This window comes from Colobus angolensis, unplaced genomic scaffold (genome assembly GCF_000951035.1).
Source record: "Colobus angolensis palliatus isolate OR3802 unplaced genomic scaffold, Cang.pa_1.0 Scaffold162, whole genome shotgun sequence".
NCBI classification, from domain to species: Eukaryota; Metazoa; Chordata; class Mammalia; order Primates; family Cercopithecidae; genus Colobus; species Colobus angolensis.
In genome coordinates this window covers 4,463,972-4,469,990 of record NW_012114733.1, presented here as the reverse complement: position 1 = coordinate 4,469,990, position 6,019 = coordinate 4,463,972, and the positions used below count along the sequence as shown (strand labels likewise).

The 6,019-nt window shown below is 35.7% G+C and overlaps 1 long non-coding RNA gene across 1 annotated transcript in view; it reads right to left on the bottom strand.

The window, feature by feature from the left end:
- Window positions 1–5,369: 5,369 nt before the first annotated feature.
- The window catches only part of LOC105508447, an 823-nt gene continuing 173 nt past the window's right edge, over window positions 5,370–6,019 (bottom strand). The window contains exon 2 of the long non-coding RNA XR_001001270.1: window positions 5,370–5,796. This is a non-coding gene — a long non-coding RNA (uncharacterized LOC105508447). The remainder of the gene's footprint in view (window positions 5,797–6,019) is intronic.

The window sequence follows — 6,019 nt, the reverse complement described above, 5'->3', positions numbered from 1 at the left end:
TTATCTCTGGTGTAGACCAGGCCTCTGAAGTTACAAATGTTAAGTTTAGCATTTAGTAAATATCTGGACAGGTTTACTTGTCACTTGAGAATATTGTAGGCCTTCTCAAAAAAAGAACAGAAGGGAGTCTCTAAACTTTCATTTCATGGTTCAACAGTTACTTGACGATGCATCGAAATCCCTCAATCTCAAGTAACCGGTGCCAAAAACGTCTTCAAAGTGTCTCAGAAGAACTTTCAGAAGGAAATAATGGATCGTTTGGATGAAAACACTCATTTTTAGGAAAATCTAAAAGCGCTATCCCCAGAAGCTGTGAAATGGAATACAAAGTGTGAGAAACGAAGGAAAAAAATGCTTGACAACTTGAAAACATAAAGAGGTTGTAAATGATAAAGAGAGCCCTTTAAAATTGAAGGTGATATACTTGCCTGTCTTCTTTAGCAAAAATTACATGGGTGACGGCAACTTGAAATCAGACAAAGACAAATCAGAAAATTGAGAACTTCTAGGCTGTAAATCAAAAAACAATTTGAAGAAATACACTGATGCTGTTAAATGTTGCCTTAAAAAGGCTAGAAGAAAAACAAGGACTATTAAAAAGAAAATCAAATGAATCACTTACAGTTCAAAGAAATGGTCTCTCACCTGAATAAGCATCTTTGTAGTCTAAAAATGTAGCTCATATGAAAACATCAGCTGTGTAACATCAGAAGCATGACGCCCACAGGAAGATGGCCTCGAGAAAGTCTTGGAAAGAAGCACTTTCTACTATCAAAACTTGATCATTTCCCACGAGAAAAAATGCTCAAGAAAGTTGGATGGCAGCTTGGCACACTAACAGAAAGCTCACTGAGCTAAGAAAAGAAAATGATCACAACAGACAAAGTTGACTAAAGCAGTTTAAATTTCAGGTTTTCCCAAATGGTTCCTGCTGTTCCGTGTGCAGGTGATCCCATGCATCATGTCTGCAAGGAAGGGAGAGGTTAAAACTGTAAGGGCTTACACATTTGGGTCAGTAGGTTTGATTCAGGTTTACAGCAACCAACTCCTAACTATATACTGGAGGACACATGACCGTGTTTTCTTTACTTAATAATTTAATCTCTTTTTATTGTTTTTTCTTAGTTGATGCTACATTTGCTTAAATTCAAGTTTGAAAGAATTACAATTCCTAAGATGGTGTTTTACAAATCTAGATGGTTTTAATAAAATTCTTGAGTATTAGACCATTCCATGAGACTCTCAGAATCAGGTCCATTTAAGTACTGTATTTAGGCTGAATTAAATGGTTCACTATTATGTAAACCATAATTGAATTTTGTATGATCATGGAGATAAATAAATCAATAAAGGTCATATATATATGCTATGAACTGTTACAAGAAATGTGAATAACAGTATTTACCTCAATAAATTTAGGTTTAATAGAGAGAACCCCACCAAAACCCAACAAAAAAAGAACAATACCCTCCAACTAAATCTATTAGTATTTTTATTAGTTTAGCACTACATTCATAGATTTAGGGGAGGTAACACTTTGTTCATGATATTATTTGCTGTTTAAATATTTCTAAATTTTATGCAGTCAAAAATAAAAGCTTTCCCTTAAAATACCTTCTTTATCCTTCTCAATCTCAACAGGTCATCTCATCTCTAGCATTACTAGATACCTGATTATGTGAAATATCAGGTCTTCACACCACTTTTCTGGCCCACCTAATATCCTGACAGGTCTCCCTGTCTTTAGTAAGGTCAATGATGGCAGCTACTATTTAAGTATTTACTATGTGGTAGGCAATGGGCTAAGTACTTTAGGTAAATTATCTCATCTAACCTCACAGCAATCCTGCAAGGTAATTGTCCCCATCTTATGTTTGACTATTACTACCTTTGCTCAAAAGCTTCATACTTTCAGAATATTTTTCAGTCCTCTATCAGCTAGCTCAACCTATTTTTCTAATCATTCCCTACAGGTCCTCTTAACCTACAACATTTCATTCAAATTCAACTGCTGTGTTCCCTACATGCTCCTTGTGCTTTTCTTAAGACTCAGGCTTTGTGGGCCCAGTTGTAAACGTACTTGCAGTCATAGCACAAATGCCACCTCTTACATGAAACCTTCTCTGGAAACTCCCTGCTAAGTTCTTATAAATAAGTTCCTTATTCCTCTAACTTATTATTATTTTACTATTTTTTGTACTGAGGACAGGATGGAATCCTACTCATCTGTATTGTTCCTGCAACATCTTTTACATTATATGGTTCTCAATAAGTGTGTAGAATACATTTACAAATTTGGTAGATGCCTTGAATTTGTTCAATAATTACTTTAAGAATGTTTTACATACATCATTCTTAAAGTAATTAAGATGATTACATACATCATTTGATTCTCTAATACTGCTTCATACATTTTTAACTATGCTTCTCACATTCACATTTTCTCTCCAAGTTATAAGAACGTTCTAAACTATGCCATACCCTTCAACTTTTCTAAGCATCAAGCACCATGCTGTGGATAGTAAATGCTTGCTGAATAAATGTGTAAGAATAACTCGGGCAGATGATAGCATTATAGTAACAACAAGCCAATAAGCTCAGATGATGGCAAAACTACTTCTGGAATGACTTCAAGTAAACTACCATTTCTAAGTTTTAGTAATTTTGGCTAACTAAAATCGCTATCAAATTTCTTAGATCTCTTTCAGAATATGCCAATTTCTCAAGCTTTTAATGTTAAAAAATTCTAAATTTAAGTTCATCTACTGGATCAAACATTTCCACTGATTTTAGAGTACATATTCTAGCTATCACTACTTTAATCATAAAACTATTTCAACTAATTAAATACACCAATAAAATTGGAGACTTGGGATGTGAGCAGGACTTCAGCTATTTAATATTACGTGTATGTATGTATGTATGTGTATATATATGTGTATATAAACGTATATAAAACTAATCACAAAGGAAAAAACTTTTTGTGGGGGCAGGAAAAACCATAGGAAATGAGAGGAAAGGGAAGCGCTAATACACCAGAAAGAGGCAGGCTATTTCAGCATCTTTTAACTTAGTGTTTTAGGTGATACAGAACACAGATATCCAAATGGCTTAACTCTATACTAAGTATAAAAACATGCCCCTCCAGTACCACCAATCTTTTCAGGTGGCACTGTTGTGACATTCCTTCCTTTTCATGTATGCCTTTATAGATGCCCTTTACAGAACCCTTAATAACACTAAACACAATGAATTCAGGAATTTAACTTTGTACTCTAGCCACGATCTCAGACATCCACATGACCTATAAAACTGGAGGACAGGAATTTGGGTTTTTGAAGATATAAATCCATTAATCAAATTTCTAGTTTAAAAAATGGAGCATTAGTTTTAAAAAGTAAACTAGACCTTAAATAAGAGGTTATCTAGATTTGTCACTCACCTACTCAACAAATATACATTGAATACAGTGTGCCAGCCACTGGCATGATGATGATGATTGATAAGGTTCCTGAAATTAAATAATTTCAAACAAGTAATTATAGTTTTGAAGAAGTGCTATGTTGTTCTCAGTCTGAGTGACTGCACAGTATGATGTTGGCTGAGGTATGACAAGGAGACGGAGTTTACATAACACGTAATAAGAACCTGTAATGGAACATTAGGTCAAAGAGGACATCTGGGAAGACCTTAAAGTGTCTTGAATTTTCTAGAAACTAAAAGAAAATTAGAGTACGATGAATAAGAGGGAGAATGGTTGAAATGAAGCTGGAGAGGTAGGTGGGAACAGACTGAAGCGCTTTTTAAACTTTAAGTGGGGACTTCAGTATCACATCAGAAGTTCACCAGATCACACAGAGCTTTGAAGGTCATATTAGAATTTTGGATTTAGAAGAGATTTAGTGGCTGGGTGCAGTGGCTCACACCTGTAATCCCAGCACTTTGGGAGGCCGAGATGGGCAGATCACCTGAGGTCAGGAGTTCGAGACCAGCCTGACCAATATGGTGAAACTCCATCTCTACTAAAAATCCAAAAATTATCCAGGCTATGGTGGCGCGCACCTGTAATCCCAGTTACTCAGGAGGCTGAGGTGGGAGAATCGCTTGAATCCAGGAGGCAGAGGTTGCAGTGAGCTGAGATAGCAGCACTGCACTCCAGCCTGGACAAGAGAGAATACCCTGTCTCAAAAAAAAAAAAAAAAAAAAGATTTAGTGGTTAATTAGTTTAGGTCCTTCACTGGGATTAAAGTTGGGCCATAGGTAATTCAGTAAATTAGTTTCTTAAAGTGGCTTAGAGAATTCTTCTGAGACAAAAGGCAAACAGTTTTGGGTCATTTTAAAAGCTGAGTAGGTAAATACATTCATTTATTGACTGAGCACCATCTATGTGCAATGCAATGCACTTGAAACATCACCCACTTCCCAAGGGCTTTCTTAACTGACAGAAAAAGGGGGAGAGTGATTGAGTAGAGCATAAACATGACTAGGAAAAGTACTTAGAGCATAAATAGCGGTTTTTGAGAGCCTTTAGTGACTTTCTAGGAATATTTTCACTACCCTCTCCACTTTGATAACAAATACACTTTGATGTAGTCTCAAAGGAAATCTTTAGGCCTATGCTTCCCTATCATTTTCAACACCCAACAATAACTTCATGTGATGAAGTTTAATGACATTATAAATGGAAAGATGAGTATACAATTCAGTAGCTCAAGATAATGGATATAAAGATCCAATAAAGATAAAAGCTACCTTTTATTCAAAACAAGGCATATTCTTGGGTGCGATGGCTCATGCCTGTAATACCAGCATTTGGGAGGCCAAGGTAGGTGGATCTCTTGAGACCAGGAGTTCAAGACCAGCCTGGCAATATGGTGAAACCATCTCTACAAAAAATTAAAAAAATTAGTCAGGCATGGTGGCCCATGCCCGCAGTCCCAGCTATTAGGTTAGTGAAAAAGTAACTGCGGTTTTTTGCCATTAGTGGCACTTTTTTTTTTTTGGCATTAGTGGCAAAAATGCCACTAATGGCAAAAAACCGCAATTACTTACACACCAACCTAATACTTGGGAGGCTGAGGTGGGAGGATGACTCGAGCTCAGGAGGAAGAGGTTGCAGTGAGCTGAGACCGCACCACTACACTCCAGCGTGGGCAACGAGTCAAAAAAAAAAAAAAAGGAATTTTCTGAAATACTCACAAGATCTAAGTGAAAGTAGTATTTGTAAGCTGGAAAGCCAGTACAAATGCTAGCTCTAATTCAGATTTCCCAGCCTTAATTCTTTCTTGTAAAGGACTATCTTCAATTACATCCTGTATTCTTTCAATGGAACAAGAACACGTTAAAAATGGTATTCAAACAAAGAAATAACAGCAACTCAGTTTATTACATGCAGATTCTTCTGCATTGTTGCTAACAGTTCACTGGTCCAAAATTACTAAAATACTTAAAAAACTATACATTATGTAAACAAAACATAAATAAGACAGCATAGTTCTTTGTACATATATTTAGTACAGGTTGTTAGGGATTCTGGAATATGTACAATTTTACATCATGGACTGCATTTTTCACAATGCATAAATATATATATATATCTTTTTACAGAAACAAAAATAAGATTTCACTAATGACACAGAATACCATATCATAGATATGCTGCAACAGTCCAAATTCAAGAAGAAACATGTCAATGTAAATGTGCAAAAGGCTAGCTTACTCTAAACTATTCAAACTTTGTTCATTTTATGTTCTACAAACAGGTAAATCCTGACTTTAAACACAGAACCTCGAAACCTTCCTCAGAACAGCAAGTGAAATGAAACAGATTTTTCCCTCCCCAAGAAAACAAATGAAAAGATACATTAAAACACACACACACACACACAAACTATGTATAGTATAGTTTCAATAGTATCATAAACATTTAAAATTTTTATTACAATGTATCAGAGGAACCCACCCCTGATAGTTAATGTGGGTTCTTTTCTATTTCCCTAAGTGTCAGCTGGTTTGAGAA